Here is a 19,201-nt window from a genome sequence, read left to right on the forward strand (position 1 = left end):
AAAATTTTTTTAACTTTTTTTGAAGAAATCCCTATCTACTCTATTGCGCTTCGCCTGGTCTGAGGTGGCGAAGGAAGTCTAGCGTAAAAGGTAGCGTTCAGAACAGTGCGCGCGTTAGTGAATTTGCGTAGTTATGTCCGTTGCGCAAATTCGCCAGGCATAAGGGTGTGAAGTTACACTACCGAAGTTACGCCAGCGTCCGTTAGTGAATTTGCGAAGTAACGAAAATGCCCAACGCTAGCAGTTGACGCTAGCGTTAGGCGCTTAATGAATTTGCCCCTTTGTTATTGGGGTGGACGTGTGATGTCACCAGTAGGGGGCAGACTACCTATCAATTTAAATTATAAATGTCTGCAATTGAGACTGCAGTGGGGTTCTTAGGGCAGATTTCTTGCAGAACACTTACCGTATATACCCCGAGTTTTTCAGCATTCAAAATGTGTTGAAAAAGTCTACCTCGGCTTATACCGGGGTCAGCGGTACCAGACCCGAGTCGCTGAGATTGCAGTCACTTTTAATCATTCCTATACCAACAGTACACTTGGGGAGAGACTGCAATATCCCACAATGCCCTCTGTTGGTTATATGAAAGAATAACAGTGACTGCAATATCACACAGTGCCCTCTGTTGGTTATATGAAAGAATAACAGTGACTGCAATATCTCACAGCACCATCTGTTGGTTGTATGAAGGATTAACAGTGATCGCAATATCACACAGCGCCCTCTGTTGGTTATATGAAAGAATAACAGTGACTGCAATATCACACAGCGCCCTCTGTTGGTTATACGAAACATTAACAGTGATGGCAATATCACACAGCGCCCTCTGTTGGTTATACGAAACATTAACAGTGATGGCAATATCACACAGCGCCCTCTGTTGGTTATACGAAAGATTAACAGTGATGGCAATATCACACAGCACCCTCTGCACATGGTAGTGGGACAGTGGGACAATGCACACAGTAATCAGTTTTGCAATTCTCTGTCACCATCAACTTTGCAAAGATGTCCGGTTGATCGCTGGGGGGGTCGCTTTGGCAGAATGTGCGCTGCTGGGAGACAGGGCTGTAGTTGTATCTAGGCTTATACTAGAGTCAATAATTTTTCCCAGTTTTCGTAGGTAAAATTAGGTACCTCGGCTTATACTCGGGTCGGCTTATACTCGAGTATATACGGTACAATAAATATTCAACTGTTATTCAGATCTTATTATTATAAGTAGCATTTTATTTTTGCTGTACTGAATTGAGTTCATCTGTTTGTCTGCAGATTTTTCTATAAGGCATGAATAGACAAGTCGGGAATATTATTATCAAAGGCTGAATAAATGAAAGCTCCAATTAGAGAACTTCAAAGTTCTGCACAAATCATCCGAGCTATGGAGTTCTCTTCCGGCGAATTCTGCCGGATTGTCTGCTGCTGCTGCTATGATAAATACGCCCATTGTGGTACATGTTACAGGGACAGAAAGAAAAATCGAAAGCGCTGCAGATTACAATAAGACATCCCAGACGAAGAGGAAGCCTCCAGGGAAGCTCATTGCAGTCTCTCTTGCTGTACAGAAGTAATGGAACACAGAGCATGATATCCTGCCCCAGCTCTGAGACTGGATCTGCAGGCATTTGGGAGCTGGCTTTATAGAACTCTTTCCATGAGCCCTGGCTGCTTGGGAAACTGTTTTCCCCATCTGACACTGTCTTATATTACCCCTCCTACTCCCCCTTCTGCCTCCTCCTCTGCTGGCCATCTCTAGCCCCAGCTAGCTGGCAGTAAAATCTAAAAAGTCATCATCTGTAAGGCACAGACAGGCGAGGGAGAGAAAGGGACTGCAATCAGCAACGGATCTGGTGAGTTCCCTTCTTTATTCTCTCTCTTTTCTTTCTACATGGTCCACCCTAAGAGAGGGATCTTTTGAGACGTTCACTTGCTGACTTTGTGAATTTTCAATAAGACCACTGGGAGCTCGGTGTGTAAGTCAAGTGTAAACCTGAAACCCTGTCCATATACCGACTGAAGGGAGATTTTCTTGGGTTAAACCAAATGAAAAATAGACTGCGTTCAATCTGCCTGTTGATTAGAAATGACAGTCGGCAAATGACTCTCCACTTTTCCATTCCTCTACATTTTTATTCAATGGGTAAAGATTTGCAACTGGTATTTATCCAGCAAAATTTTTCAGACTCCACTTCTAGCCCGTAGCCACCCCCTCGGTCAGCCAAAGGATGGGAGTTGCACCTCAGCAACTTAGACTGTAAGCTCTACGGGGCAGGGACCTCCTTCCCACACTGGGGCAAATATACTAAAGCGCAAAGCAGCTAACACTAGCTCAAATTCGCTAGCAAAGTGGACCTACTCTAGCGTTTCTTCGCACCCTTACGCCAGACGAAGTTGCGCTATGGCGAAGGGACGATGTAACTACGCTAATTCACTAACTTGCGCATTTTACTGAACGTTACCTCTTGCGCCAGACTTGCTTCGCCACCTCAGACCAGGTGAAGTGCAATAGAGTAGATAGGGATTGCTTCAAAAAAAGTGGAAATTTTCCCAAAAAACGCTAGCGTCTTTTCCTTTTTCAAGGGTGATAGGCTGAAAAAGATCGTAATTTTTATGGCACCTAAACTATACACTGGGCACATGTATAGGGCAATATAACAACTTTATTTTATTTAATGAAGCTTTTCCCAGTGTAGAGTAATGTATTTGCTGCTACATATACGTCCATTCAACTTTAACTTGGCGCCGTATGCAAATTAGGCATCGCTAGCGCAACTTCACTTTGATTGATGAATTAACACTAGCGCGACTTCACTACCGTTCGCATCCCTGAGCACGACTTTGGATTTTCGTGAATTAACGGCGCCCTGGCGAAACTTCGCCTGGCGAAGTGCGCGAAGCCTGCACTAGCGCAACTCCGCAGGTTAGTGAATTTGCCCCTGTGTCTCTTACCACATAGCACTTCAGCTCTTATCCTGATATGATTCTGTAAACATTTATTATGTGATTTGTATTTCCTGTTATATACAGTATATTGTATTTTATGCACTGTACTTCGATGCTGCTCCTTAACAGCGCTTAACAAATAAAGTTATACATACATACATGTATGAGGGCAGCAGGGGAACAACCATGAGAAGATTCAGCGGTTAGTGCTGCTTTCTTGCATATCTGAGGTCCTGCTGAGCTTGATCTGTGCCAAGTAGTTTGTATGTTCTTCCTGCTTTCCTCTAGGTACTCTTGCAATTGGATCATTAGATTGTCAGCTCCTCTGGAGCAGGTAATGATGATCGTTCAATACTTAAACATATCATCCCTATCTAAATAAGAACTGCCCCCTTCAGTGAGTTTTCGCCTTGTATTCAGAGTCTTAAGGAAACATCTTTACAGGATTTTACTGTTTAATTTACAAGATTTGTTTACAGAAGCATTTTGTTTCTTCCTCTGAAACTTTTGCTTTGTGATATAAACTGTGGTCAAGTGCCGGGATATGGGGCTTTGCTATGAATGGGCACCTTAAGAAATAATGTTTTATTGATTATTGGCATTGTTGGATCAAAGCTGCATCCCTCTAGCTGTCATGAGACTACAGGTCTCTATGGGTGATTGATATGGTAGTCCCCAAAGCAGCAGAAGGGTCAAAACTTTGTTCCTGACATGAAGGGGAAATAATTGGCGATTGTTTTATGATAAAGCATATAACCCTCAGCCTGCATAACTGTAATGTCAAGATTGCTCTTGTGAGCTATTGCTCTAACAGTTTTGCTCTTGAAACAGATTGCTAGGGTCACAGTGAATACCTTCAGTTTGGGCTCCTGAATATAGTTGAGTTGTAGGGAGTCGATTTTAGGCACCAGAATTAGATGGGAGCACCTCCGTCCTGTTGTCTGAAATGCACCTCCTTCCCCTTAGAGCCGAGGTTGCCTTACGACAGGGCAGCACCAGTAGAGATGCTTAAATTGTCCTGTAGGGGCACAGTCTGAAGGTCAGTTAGGGTGGTATTTCGGGTAAATGCTTATATGTTTACTGTAGCTACCCAGACTGAATGCCAGTGGAAAAGAATGTCAATTAGAATGACATTAACGTTAAACTCTTATTTTCAGTATTAAACATTTTTATAGCACTGACTGTTTTAACATTGTTTTCATGTGTCTGATTACCTTGGGCCTTCTGGTCAATGTTGGAATACAATGAAACTGCATGAACCAAAAAATTCTGAAAAACCACTTGTGTTAGGGAAGGCATTTCAAAAACTGTTGTTTTGGGAGATACAACCTATAGCCAATAGTTTTAGGTACTCTTACTCCTTGGATATCTGGCTAGGTATTACCATGTAACATTATTTTGAATAGCAACAGGCAGGTCAAATTTAGCCAATTTTATTGAGCCACAGGCGGGCTTGTGATGAAGTTCAATGTTTTGGTGGGGATAACACTCTCTGGTTTTTTTCAACCCCCTACCACTTCCTTGCTTGACTTGGCCCACAGCGTTTTACATTCTTCTTTTGCAGGAATCGGCAGTCCACATTTTTGTAATTGTCTTTATACTGTGTGCAGTCTTTATTTGTTTATTTATTTATATGTAATTTATAGTGAACTCTACAAAAGTGTGGAAAGGTTTATATAATCCTATATTCTCCAGTATGAATGAGGCCCTTTATAGAAATAAAGCGGCCCTCATTGAGTTTTACCAACTTAATTTAGAGCTTTGTGTTAATCAAGTTTAGGGGATTATCTTGTTGCAAAAGGAGGAGCCATAGTCATCTTTATTTCACTTCCAAGTAGCATGTATATACAGTAGAAGGAGGAGCTGGCTTAGGACCACCCAAGCAGAACTAATAATATTGGCAGCCATTATTGAACTATGAAAAGGTTCAAACCTTGTAAATGGTTGTCTGGGTTTTAACACTTTTGAGAGATTGCCTTTTAGGATAACAGAAGTATGAGACTGGAATTAATTTAGTAACCTGCAAAGAGTTTTGACGGATCCAGATGAAACGTAGGGGCCAAGTCATTAACTTCGAGTGAAGGATTCGAAGTAAAAAAACTTCAAATTTCGAAGTGTTTTTTTGGCTACTTCGACCATCGAATGGGCTACTTCAACCTTCGACTACGACTTCGAATCGAATGATTCGAACTAAATATCGTTCGACTATTTGACCATTCGATAGTCAAAGTACTGTCTCTTTAAGAAAAAACTTCGACCCCCTAGTTCGCCACCTAAAAGCTACCGAACCCAATGTTAGCCTATGGGAAAGGTCCCCATAGGCTTGGCTAAGTTTTTTTGGTCGAAGGATAATCCTTCGATCGTTGGATTGAAATCCTTTGAATCGTTCGATTCGAAGGATTTAATCGTTCGATCGAACGATTATTCCTTCGATCGTACGATCGCAGTATTTGCGCAATAACCCTCGATATTCGACCCTTGATGAATTTGCCCCTAATTGTCTTGGCATTTGGCCAGAACTCTTAATTTTGATGCAAACTTAGGTTCTGAAAACAATACTGTTCTTATTTAAATGTAATGTTGGACAGTGTTTAGTGGAGCAGTATTTTGGGTGCATTCCTGAAAATGTCAGCTACAATATATACAGGTAAGGGTCCTGTTATCCAGAATGCTTGGACTGTTGGTTTCTAGGATAATGTATATTTTGATAATTTATTTCATACCTTAAGTCTACTAGAAAATCATGTTTATATTAAATAAACCCAATAGGCTGGTTTTGCCTCCAATAAGGATTAATTATATCTTAGTTGGGATCAAGTACATGGTACCGTTTTATTATTACAAAGAAAAAGGAAATCATTTTTAAAAAAATTGTATTATTTGGATAAAATGGAGTCTATGGGAGATGGGTAATTTTGTCTGACGAAGGGGCGTGCCCCCTAAATATTACTCTGTAATAAACACGCAGGGCCTGGCCCACTTGCATCAAAGTCCTGAGTGACAGTAATATTCTTCCTTACCCAAGTCTATTTGAGGGTGCCGACACCGGACCAATCTACTTTGAGAGGCCAGGGTGTGCTGGTGGTTTTTCCTTTTGGTCTAAGGGAGATGGCCTTTCTGTAATTTGGAGCATTCCGGATAATGGGTTTCTGGATAATGGAGCCCACCCCTGTATTATCATTTGTGGCAGTATCTTTTATGGGACACTAGGAGTAGCAATTCTACTTTGTAGAAGCCACACAGCAAGCTGATCACTCTAAGATCTGTAGGGGGCAGACAAATATTCTGGTTGTAAAGAAAGTATTTCAGAAATTTTGTCCAATATAAAAATGGGTTAAGGCCTACATGAGTTTGGGTGGAATTGAGTTGTGGCAAAAGTGATTGATCTCACGTTGCCTGGACCTGGCAGCACAACATACTGGAGGGAAGTCATTGGACCCAGACATGACCATCCCCTTAAAGACTCCAAGTAGGGAACTTGTACATCACCCAGGAATCACAAGGCTAGAACCCCAAGAGATGCAACAGCCAAGAGAGCCCTATCTTTAGCTTGAGGCAGAAAAGTACAAGGCCCCTTTGTGTCTGCTCTACATCTTGAACTAGATTCTCAAGCCAATGCAAGCTACAGAGTATAGAAACAACGGGCATGGGTGCAAGTGATTATTGTGTGAGCACTAACGGGCGTCACTTGCTCTTAGCATATGTCTCACATTGTACTTTGTATTCATGAAACAAAACACTCACATTTTTTTGTGCAGAATTAGGCTTAGTACAGGGTGTATACATTATGGAATCTTTGTGGGGTTGTTCCTGATAAAGGTAAACCGGGAGAATTCTATCTTAGCTATTCCTGCATACTACATCCCCCACCCCCAGCATTTTATAAGGGATCATACAATGGGTATTATTTTGGATTATAAAACAATAGGTATTGGACCGTGCCATGGCCACTTCTCCATTGTGTCCACTCCCAATAGTGTGCAGGTTTTCTCATGCTGGTCTCCATTCCAGTAGACATCATATGTGGGGGATTTTTGGTGGTTGAGAAAACCATTCCACACGTATGGAGTAAAATCAAATATCCAGCTTTATTGGGGTGATTAAAACAACAAACAGGCATCCATTACAGATGTACTCCTACCCTATAACATGTTAGGTCACCTGACGCGTTTCATGCCTCTTTCTGGAACTTCATCAGAGGTGAGGTCACAGGAAATCCTGTGCCTTATATACCTGTGTTCATTAAAAAAAATCTCAAATATAAAAAAAAACAAACAAACAAAAAGACATATATTTTTTTGCATGTTACAAGTCATATAATTTACAACAGATATTATCATAATATAATAAATGTATTGATCCTTACACATCCTTAAAAACGGCGTTATTCACTTATAGGTTACCAAGTATACGCATTTATGGGGTGTTATACATACATTATGGCTGGAAAAAACATGTTACTTCCCAGTCATTATTGAGATCATGTGGATGCCTTGTCTTTAAAGTAAATATCCAATAGATTTCTCTTTGATCGATTATTCTCTTTTTCAGAGTGATAGGCTGCCAAAGTCCGTAAAAATGTTTTTGGGTACTCGGGCTCCCCCCTACATTTCCTAACATATGGTACATAAACTATACACTGGGCTCATGTATAGGGCAATATAACAACATCATTTTATTTTATTTAGGTTCCCTGGACTTGTGTAGTGTAATGTATTTACTGCAACATATACGTCCATTCAACTTTAACTTCCCGCCATGTGCAAATTAGCCAATGCTAGCGCAACTTCGCCAGAGTTTGGCACCCTGGACACAACTTCAGATTTTAGCGAATTAGCATTGTCCGCAGGTAGTGAATTTGCCCCATAGACTCTATTTTCATCAAATAATCCACATTTTTAAAAATTATTTACTTCCTCTCTGTAGTACAGTAACACCACTGAACACCACTAGTTTATAAATAAAAGGTTGTCCATTCATCCAACATGTGGAGTTATTTAATTGATTGCCCTATCTATCTCCAGTAGAATGTTGCTTCATGATACTATGGGGCAAATTCACTAAAGTGCGAAGCGCCGAACGCTAGCGTTTTTTCGCTAGCGTTGGCCATTTTCGCTACTGCGCAAATTCACTAACGAACGCTGGCGTAGTTTCGCTAGTGTTACTTCGCAACCTTACGCCAGGCGAATTTTCGCTAGCGACGAAACTACGCAAATTCACTAACTTGCGCAGTGTAGCGAACGCTACCTTTTACGCTAGACTTCCTTCGCCACCTCAGACCTGGCGAAGCGCAATAGAGTAGATAGGGATTGTTTCAAAAAAAGTCAAAATTTTTTCCAAGTCCCAAAAAACGCTGGCGTGTTTTCTACATGATGGCTGATAGGCTGAAAAAGATCGAAAATTTTTTGGGGCTCCCCTTCCTCCCCCCTACTTTTCCTGACTCATGGCAACTTACCTAGACAGTGGGCACATGTGTAGGGCAAAATAAAATTTTTATTTGCAGATTTGAAGGTTTTTTAGGCATTTGTAGTGCAGATACGTGTTCCTCCATTGAAATTTGAATTTCGCGCCGTATGCAAATTAGCCTTCGCTAGCGCAACTTCGCTTTATATAGCGAAACAACGCTAGCGCAACTTCGCAAACTTACGCTACCCCTGTGCGCAACTTCGCATTTTAGTGAATTTGCTGAGCGCTGGCGAAAATTCGCCTGGCGAAGTGCGGCGAAGAGCGGCGAAGTTGCGCCTGGCGCAACTTCGATTCTTAGTGAATTTGCCCCTATGTCGGCCTCTTGGGAAAAAGAAAATTGGTCTTGAATTATAAACCATCTTTAAAACTTGGCGAGACCCTTTATTTTGCTTGCCAGTAGAGGTCTGCAATTTATGTGATGCCAATTGAGAGGATACAAGAACCCAGATCAGATTCAGCCTACTTAGTAGCAGAAATGTCATTCTCTGGCTCTACAGCAGCAACTGTATTGTTTATTAGCTGCATTGTATGGAAATCTGTTCAATGTATATATTTATTGTACAGAGCTGTACAATATGTTGGTGCTTTCATTGTGCCATGATGTATCTAGAAGGTGGGGGCCTACAGAGTGTAGCGAATATACCAGTAACATGATCACCAGGGACCTTGATGCATTGCCTTATTGATATTTGATATTCCTGCTTTTGCATTGTACTCAACAGCCAAAAATTTCCAGATGAATACAATGCCCAAATATTTGTCCATCAGCTTTGCCACTGCCTGAGAGTCTGTGTTTGCATGTGTCAGGGTGGGTCTCTGCATTCTTCTGTCCCCACTCCCCTGATGCATAATTCTTTGGTATATTTGGAAGGGAGCAAAAATAGATTGTGGTTGAGAGACTGAGGAGAGGATGGAAAGGGTAAAGAGTTTAGTAAATAGACAGAGATACATACAGAAGAGGGAAACATAATAGAAAAATGGGCAGTAGTGAATGAAGAATGGAGGAAAGTGATTGTTTTTTCATTTACCCATGAACCAGTGCTACTTGCCCTTTGATCCAAAATTGTTGCAGCATTCTGGTTTCCCGTGGATGGGTGGATCAATCAGTTCAGCCTGTGGGTAAATTCTTACATACTGTCCTGGAAATACCTTAAGTATTTAGTAGGGTAACACAATTATTATTTACATACAGTAAATGTCACCTTAGGACCTAAGAAAATGTCAAAATACAAAACGAGGCTTAAACTTCAAACCTCTGTGATCTACAGTAAGTTCTAAAAGCTTATGTAGGATCAGCTTAGAGATCAGTGGTACCACACTTTGGGGTCAGCAGCATTGTGGGGGCTTGGATCAATGACAAGGGCTCAGTCTGAAGGCCAATTAAGGAGAGATTTGGAGAGAATGACTATTTGTTTCTAGATGCATCTGAACATGCAATTTGAAGGTCAGTTAGGGTCATGTTTGGGCTGAAAACATCCTTGTTGTCCTAGATATTTATGGAATTGTGACTGAATGATGGATAACCCAATCTGTGTATGAGCTTGGGGTGGGGCTGTCCAAAAGGCTTCACCTCCATGGGAACTTTCAGTTAAAACATTCCACTACCATAGAGACACAATAATAATTTACAGAGAATTGAATTTGTATAACCTTGGGTAGAACATGATGTGTTTGTTGAACGGTTATTGCTGATAACCCATTTTATTTCTCGGAAGCCCTTTTTGTACATTCTGGCACGCTTGCAAGAGTATTATTAGATAACGTGAGAGGTGGTAGCAATGTATAACAGTGACTTGGTGACAACGCTAAACTGGATATGCCTTTTGGAGCAAATGGGAATTTTCAGGTCAACATATTAACTCAGAAGAGTTGGAAGTAATAAAGCAATAATGGAAAATACCAGAGAACACAGAGAAGACTTTAAACTGACTCATTAGCAGTCAGAATGGAAAAAAAAAGCGTTTACAATAAATTGCATGGTCAGATTAATGGCTTCAGTCATGAAAGTGGTGCATTTATTCCTGAAAGCAAACTGTGCCCGGAAACTAGCCAAGTTCCACGTCTACTCAATCAGATGGTTTATTCCAACAGGATATTAACTCTGAGTGAATTCTCAGCCCTTAAATTCAATCTGTCATCTTGACTCCTGCAGCTGGTCATGGACACACAAACAATGCAGGTGTTGGGCAGGTTGCAGGCAGCTAAGTGGGCATGCAGGTAGCAGTGTGGGTTGGCAGGTGTATCGTAGATTTAAAGGAGAAGGAAAGCTACGTAGGCATTTTATTGCCAATAGATTAGCTGCAATAGTGCAAGCTAGAATGCTATATTTATTCTGTAGAATGTTTTACCATACCTGAGTAAAAAGCTCTTGAAACTCTCTTGTTTGTTTAGAATAGGAGCTGCAGTATTAATGTGGGGTGACATCACTTCCTGCCTGAGTCTCTCCCTGCTCTGGGCTCAGATTACAGTAGAGAAGGGAGGGGGAGGGGGAAGAGGAGCAAACTGAGCATGCTCTTGCCCAGGGCAATGAGGTTTAAGCTGAAGGAAGGAAGTCTGATACAGAAGCCCATGTGTACACAATAGAAGGAAAGAAATGCTGTGTTTCTTTTGACAGGGGACTCAGAGCAGCACTACTTTGGGGGTTTACTGGTATATTTAGATGGACCTTTCTGATAAGACTTACTTAGTTTTAACCTTTCCTTCTCCTTTAAATAAGGGACCTGAAGTTTACTATGTAGTCTGCAATATGAATGCTTTATATGACAAGATAATTAGGTTTCTGGTTCAGTGCTTTGTAATCCTTGAGTTTTCAGGTAGGCATGGTCTGCTGTAACTGTTATTAATCTGGTCACAGGTGCTCTAAATATTTCTTAAAGGGATTCTGTCATGGTTTTTATGGTGTAGTTTGTATTTCTAAATTACACTATTTACCCTGCACATAATTTACTCTACAATATAAAATTTCATTCCTAAACCAGCAAGTGTATTTTTTATAGTTGTAATATTGGTGTGTAGGTGCATCTCAGGTCATTTTGCCTGGTCATGTGCTTTCAGAAAGAGCCATAACTTTAGGATGGAACTGCTTTCTGGCAGGCTGTTGTTTCTCCTACTCAATGTAACTGAATGTGTCTCAGTGGGACATGGATTTTACTATTGAGTGTTGTTCTTAGATCTACCAGGCAGCTGTTATCTTGTGTTAGGGAACTGCTATCTGGTTACCTTCCGATTGTTCTGTTGTTAGGCTGCTGGGGGGAAAGGGAGGGGGTGATATCACTCCAAATTGCAGTACAGCATTTAAGAGTGACTGAAGTTTATCAGCACACAAGTCACATGCCTGGGGACAGCTGAGAAACTGACAATATGTCTAGCCTCATCTTAGATTTCAAAATTAAATCTAAAAAAAATCTGTTCTTTTGAGAAATGGATTTCAGTGCAGAAGTCTGATGGAGCCGCACTATTAACTGATGCGTTTTGAAAAAAACATGTTTTCCCATTGACAGTATCCCTTTAAGTTTCCCTGCTGTATCCTGATTCCTGATTCCTACTCTGCCCTGATCCTGTGCTTCCAATGTGTAAAAGAAACGGATCCGCACACACACCGATTAGTGCAGTCGGGGATTATCCCCTTTTATTCAGCCACCAAACATCAACGTTTCGGGGGGAACACCCACCCTTCATCAGGATACCAATGATCCTGATCCTGTGCTTTGCACTGATTTCCTGGTTTTGACCCTGTTCTTTTTTTACTAATTTGCTTCACAATTCTAGAGCACACCTAGACCGGAATCCAATTACTCCTATGGGGTTTGCTTTACATGACAATGGGTCAGAGGGTCTGCGGATTGGGTTGCAGATCATAATTAGACTCCTCCATCTCCCTTCCCACATTCATCCTGGTCTTGGAGGACATTAATATTGGTTTTATGGCAGATTGGATTGAGCTGTTGTGGGTTGTATATGGATCCAATTAGATAAATATGGTGTTTGTGGATCTGTTTGTAATGGGTATTCTATACAAATCAAAAGATAATAAACAGATATCAGAAAGCAGATTATTTCCCTAGAGTACCATAGGATCTCCTGGTGAGTCCCAGCCAAGGACTAATTCCATCAACCCTTTCTCATATCTATGTAACATTGGATTTCTTTTTTATGTTTGGTCTTGGATCTCGTTCCCCTTTTGGGACCTAGGAGACCCAGCTCAACACTGCATCATTGGTAGGCTGCTTAACTTGTATTGCAATTGACAATGAAATACAGGCACACAGTGTAGTCAGTGGCACAACCAGAAAAAAGGAAAGTGGTGCTCACCATTACATTTTAAACCATTAGGTGGGGGTGCAATGAGGCTGTGGCAAAGTCATGGGGTCCTCTGCACTCACTCATTAGCAATATAATAAGGACATTGAGACATTTTTTTGTATTAAGCTACTAGAAAAATGCCTCCCCTTTAAAACACAGGGATTGTTTGTCCATATATTGCTTTATATTTAAGCTGGCCAACTACGTCAAAGTCATCCCTGGTCTGGCCAGTTCCTAAACTCAACTTTCATCTGATTTATTAAGAATTCTATTGCTTCATTATACATTTTACACAGGGACTAGGTTTTACCTGCAAACTTCTTGCTTTCAAGGCTAAAAAAAACTCCAAAATGGGAACTTCATCAGCCTCTGCACTCATTTTTTGCTGGCAGCTGTTTACCAAAAATTGGACATACTGTAGCTGCTCCAATGGCTTCCTCATGGCCTTCCTTTTAATGCAACTTCCCCATCTTATTGGTCTAGTACTTCTTCTTTGGTGACATGACCATAGAACTAGGAATTTCCCAGATAATGTGTAAGCATTTATCCTCAAATATTACAATTATTGGGCTGGGACCCCATTTACTGCTTTGGGCCCTTCAGTTTATGCAGCACCACAGTGTGAAACCCCTGTCTCTTTTTTTTGGACATCTTTATTTATGAAGAAGAAGCCTGAATGTCCTTTCAGTAAAGAATTCCTATAGGGTAGCATGTGGCCTCAATATCCCAGTCTTTGAAGAATTTTGTGGAATGATGGGAATTTAGTTCAGGAACAGCTGGAGGTTCACAGTTAAAACCTGCATATATGAAATATTTCCTAAGCCATCATTTTCCTTGACGGATGAGACAGAACAGCCCTTTGGTAAGTGACAGGCCTACGAACAGAAAGAGGTTGGTAAGTGTGCATACACCACTATCAACTGATGGTACAGGGTGGACCTTGCAATGTACAACAGAGAGAGCAGACTGATGGCTTTATAGGCAATATCATGTGTAAGATTGTGTTAGACTAGAGTTTGGCCACCCTCCAGCATCACTAAAAGCATTCAGTTCCAGGGACATCACACAGAGCAGGCACATGTTGGAGACTGAACTCCTCTTGCAGGCAAATCTGATAGAAAAAGCTAAATAAAACAGTATGGGGCAGAGCTTTGACCTCTATATGCCTAAAGCAGCACCTAAAGCAGCAATGGTCAGCTGGAAGCTTTCCAGATGGGGTTGGGTTGTCGTCATTCCTTCTCCCTAAAAACTATAAGTGGATTTTGGTATTTGTAGTTCCACCCTGTTGTTGCCTGTATTTAACCTGCATGTGTCACTAATCTGATTCACTGGTATTTCCCTAATCACCTAATGCATAGGTGTATGAGGAGTACAAGAGCTTAAAGAGGCAGTTCACCTTTTAGTATGTAAGAGATTAGCTAATTCTAGGAAACATTTCAGTTGGCCTTGATTTTTTCTTTTTTATAGTTTTTTTAAAAATGTATTTGCATTCTTTTTCTGATTCTTTCCAACCTTACGAATGCTCTGTAAGGCTACAATTGTATTATTGTTACATTGTATTTATCCAGGCCCTCTCCTATTCATGTTCCAGTCCCTTATTCAAATGAACGCATAGTTGGTAAGGTTGGAGAGCTGCTGAACAAAAAGCTAAATAACTCATAAACCACAAATTTAAAAAATTAAAACCAATTGTAAATTGTCTCAAATATCTTTTTCTACGTCATACTAAAAGCTGATTTAACGGTAGACACCTACTTTAAAGGGACACCATGCCCCTTCTTTTTAATTTGATTACATTTCCATAGGTTATTCTGCAACAATAATATTTATTTTGTTTATTTATATCACTGGGGGCAGCCAACACTGCCCTATTAAGGGAATGTTATCTACATATGTGCCAAAAATACCCTCTCATTGGCAGGTTATCTATAAAAAGTGGTGGAATACTTGCTTGCTTTTGCCAAGCCTCACCTTTAGAATAGATATTGGATGGTTTGTATGTATGTATGTATGTATGTATGTATGACTTTATTTGTAAAGCGCTGTTAAAGAGCCACAGCACTGTACAGTGCATAAAAGTACAATATACATAAAAAGTATATACCGGAAAGACAAATCATATAATAAGTATATACAGTATCATATCAGGACAAAGAGCTTAAGTGCTATGTGGTAAGAGACACAGGGGGAAGGAGGTCCCTGTCCCATAGAGCTTACAGTCTAAGTGCTTGGGAGGCTAAAATACAGGCACAAATTGGAGATGAAAAAGTGCACAAGGTATAGTCAGTAGTCACGGGACTACTTAGTTTTTTCTTGAAGAGATTGAGAGAGGGTTCCTTGTGGAGGAATTCAGGGATGGAATTCCAGAGGGAAGGAGCAGTAAGATAGAAGGGTTTGAGATGAGAGTTGGCAGTGGATGTGGATGGTGTGAAGAGAAGGTGACTCTGAGAGGAGCGGAGAAGACGAGCAGGAACGTATAGTGAGACAAAAGAAGAAATGTAGTGAGGAGCAGAGGAGTAAAGGGCTTTGAATGTTAGAATGGTAGAAGGGTTTATATTCTATCCTTTACTTAACAGGCAGCCATGCTATGGATTTTAATTGGGGTTGAGCAGGTTCCCTTTTAGGAGAGAGCAGAAGGATCCTGGTAGCAGAGTTTAACATTGATTGGAGGGGAAAGAGATGGGAATCAGGAAGACCAGTTAGAAGAAGATTGTCTAAATGGGATAAGATAAGGCATGGATTAGAGTTTTGGCGGTTGTTGTGAAAGAAACGGGTGTATCTTGACTGTATTGCGGAGGAAGAAACAGGTTTTGGCAGTATTATTAATATGATTAGAGAAGGAAGAGGGACTGGTCAAAGATGACCCCCAAGCAGTGTGCTGAGTTAACCAAGTTAATGGTCATGCCATCAATAGTAATGGTAAAAGGAAGAGAAGGACTTGGTTTGGGTGGAAAGACCATGAGCTTAGTCTTGGCCAAGTTATGCTTGAGGTAGCGTTGGTTCATACAGGAGGAGATAGCTAGTCGGATGTTTTGCTATCTGGGTCTGAATGTCATCAGCATACAGGTGATATTTATGGCCGAATGAAGATATATGGTCTCCTAAAGAGAGTGTGTACAAGGAGAACAACAGAGGACCAAATACAGAACAAAAAGTGTATACAGCATTTATTGTCAGCACCCGGTCACTATGATTTCCCATTTACTAATGACTTAAGTCCAAAGTATTGTCATCTGGGATAACTATAATAATATATTTTCTTTTCTTCTATTTACTGTGTTCCTAAGCAATCCACTGATGGCTAAACTGTAGTGAAGCCAGGAGAGCATCAGTCAGCTCTTCCAAGTGTTTATTGCTTTGGTTACTTAATTGTTTAGTACAATACAACCTCTTAGAGAAAATGTGAGCTGCCAACAATTAGATAAAGGGCGGTGAGACAGATCCCTGCAGTTTAAGGGGGTCATTAGCGACTATCGCTGAGGGTAACAGTGTGTTAAATTAAAAACATTTTGAGAAGGGGAAGCAGTGGTAAAAGCGAGGAATCAATTAGGCTTTCAGCCAGGAATGACAACAGGGAACCCCAAGGACCCACAACTTCAAAGTAAGAGCAAGACTCACTTGGTGCTAAATTGTACCTGGTGCAATTGTCAATAGCAACCAACTAGCAATTAGATTTGAACAGTCTACTACAAGCTAGGAAACTAAATACGAGATTGGTTGACGTTCCCAACTGCAGTTTAGAGCTGGAATGAGATCCGTTATCCGGTAACCCGTTAGCCAGAAAGCTCCGAATTATGTAAAGGCTGTTCCCATTGATTCCATTTTATCTAAATAATCCAAATTTTTAAAAATGATTTCCTTTTTTTGTATAATAATAAAACAGTAGCTTGTATTTGATCCCAACTAAGACATAATTAATCCTTATTGGAAGCAAAGCAGCCTATTGGTTTTATTTAACGTTTACATGATTTTCTAGTAGGCTTAAATTACAGATCTATTATCCAAGGTCCTGAGCATTCTGGATAACAGGTCTCATGCCTGCATCTATGTTTGTAAGTCAGCCATAGGTCACTCTGGTTGGTCAGTAGGGGATTTTGAAAGACGCAGCACCCATGATGCAAAAAAATAAGTGTAAGATTGGATGGGACAGATACCACTATTTTCTCGCTACCCCTTTGTTATAGTTTTTTTCTTGCATTCTCTCTTTCATTACTGTTCTCCTGTATTGTTTAGTATTAATTTCTACTTCTACATCAATGGTCTAGAGGCCCATTTGAGACACCTTCCATTTGACCATCATCAGTTCCTTAATCACAGCCCTCTATTCATAAATACAATGACAGATGGTGGAGTTTGGGCATGGCTTTATCAACACAGCATCTCTCAGATATGGGAGTGTCTTCAGTTCTGGTTCTAGTGTGGAACAGAGAGAGCATAGTCATGGGCCTACTGCATCATACAGTCACCTTTAAAGGGATACTGTCATGGGGCTAGACATATAATTTTGAAATCTGACATGGGGCTAGACATATTGTCAATTTCCTAGCTGCCCCAAGTCATGTGACTTGTGCTCTGATTAACTTCAATCATTCTTTACTGCTGTACTGCAAGTTGGAGTGATATTACCCCCCTCCCATTTTCCCCCCAGTAGCCAAACAAAAGAACAATGGGAAGGTAACCAATAGCAGCTCCCTAACACAAGATAACAGCTGCCTGGTAGATCTAAGAACAGGGATCCCCAACCTTTTGAACCCGTGAGCAACATTCAGATGTAAAAGGAGTTGGGGAGCAACACAAGCATGAAAAATGTTCTTGGGTGCCATGTAAGTGCTGTGATTGGCCATTTGGTAGCCCCTATGAGGATTGTCAACCTACATTGAGGCTTTGTTTGGCAGTGCACCTGGTTTTTATACATCCAAAACTTGCTCCAAGCCTGGAATTGAAAAATAAGCTCCTGCTTTGAGGCCATTGGGAGCAACATCCAAGGGGTTGGAGAACAACATGTTGCTCACGAGCTACTGGTTGGGGATCACTGTCTAAGAACAACACTCAATAGGAAAAACCCATGTCCCTCTGAGACACATTTAGTTACATTGAGAAGGAAAAACAGCAGCCTGCCAGAAAGCATTTCTCTCCTGAAGTGCAGGCACAAGTCACATGACCAGGGGCAGCTGGGAAATTGACAAAATGTCTAGCCCCATGTCAGATTTCAAAATTGAATATAAAAAAATCTGTTTGCTCTTTTGAGAAATGGATTTCAGTGCAGAATTCTGCTGGAGTAGCACTATTAACTGATGTGTTTTGAAAAAAACATGTTTTCCGATGACAGTATCCCTTTAAGTAAAAATTTTTAAAGGCAAACGTGCAAGGGTACCCTTGAAGTAATGGAGTGGATCAGTTGTCACTATATAGAGTTCTTCAATCTAGAAATAGTTCATGGGAATAGTGAAGAACAGGTCTAGACTGGCAATCTGCAGACTCTAAAAAATGCCAGAGGGGCTGCAATAAGTTGCCTGTGTGAGGTCGTTTGGATCTCTGTGTTCTTGTCACGATCTATGTTGAGTCTCAGTTTAGAGATGGAGAAGAGGATGGTTCAGGATGAAAGCATGAAGATATGTGGCATGGAGTTGTGCTTGCAGGTACCACCTTACTAGATCTTATAATAAATAACTTAATAATATAATATAAAACACATCTAATTAGTGGCAGGCTTGCAGCATTACATTAAGCATCTAACCATCAATAATCAATCATTGAGAAGTGTCAATAAGTTAACTGATATATAAATAGCTATGCAGAGTGTGGACTAGTTTTGAAGAGTTGATTCTTAGCTGCAGGCTTTTCAAAACAGATTTGTTTCTGGAAACTTTAGAATTATTGATGGAGGAGCAATAAAGGATATTTCATAGGAAGGATAGACTGTAACACAAAGCCTTGATGCTAAAAATGAGGAGGCATAATGTGAATGGGTTGTCAGCCGGAGATGCTTTGTAGAACAAAGTAGGGTTCAATGGAACCATATACCTTGATATATGGAAGATAAAATACATTAAAAAGAATGAGCACAGCAGTTCACTTATTAAAAAAAACAATGGTGGTTAGGGTTTATTGGTGCTTGAATTAACACTTGATTTAAAATCAGCTGCTTTAAAATCATTGGGGCTCATTCATCAACACTGGGCAAATTTTCCCATGGGCTGTTACCTATAGCAACCAATCAGATTGCTGCATTCATTGTTCTTCTTGCAGCTGGATTTAAAAAGCTAATCACTGATTGGTTGCTATAGGTAACAGCCCATGGGCAAATTTGCCCAGTGTTGATAAATGAGCCCCAGTGTCTGATATTTTAGTGGCTATTTTTACTCTAGCAGTGAAGCTCTGAGGTTGACACACAACCCTTATGACTTTCAGAGTAGCAGACAGATTTTTTTTACTACAGTCCTGTATAAAGCCCCTCAGTTGACTGTGATGGATTTACTCTGCTACT

The 19,201-nt window shown here is 40.7% G+C and overlaps 1 protein-coding gene across 1 annotated transcript in view; it reads left to right on the forward strand.

Annotated features, from left to right (window-relative positions):
* The first annotated feature begins 1,454 nt into the window (after nucleotides 1-1,454).
* MGC147475.L (uncharacterized protein mgc147475 L homeolog) overlaps nucleotides 1,455-19,201 on the forward strand; it is a 50,425-nt gene continuing 32,678 nt past the window's right edge. The window contains exon 1 of the mRNA XM_018226428.2: nucleotides 1,455-1,853. The gene's annotated coding sequence lies outside the window, so the exon portion shown is untranslated. The remainder of the gene's footprint in view (nucleotides 1,854-19,201) is intronic.

This window comes from Xenopus laevis, chromosome 7L (genome assembly GCF_017654675.1).
Source record: "Xenopus laevis strain J_2021 chromosome 7L, Xenopus_laevis_v10.1, whole genome shotgun sequence".
Taxonomy (NCBI): domain Eukaryota; kingdom Metazoa; phylum Chordata; class Amphibia; order Anura; family Pipidae; genus Xenopus; species Xenopus laevis.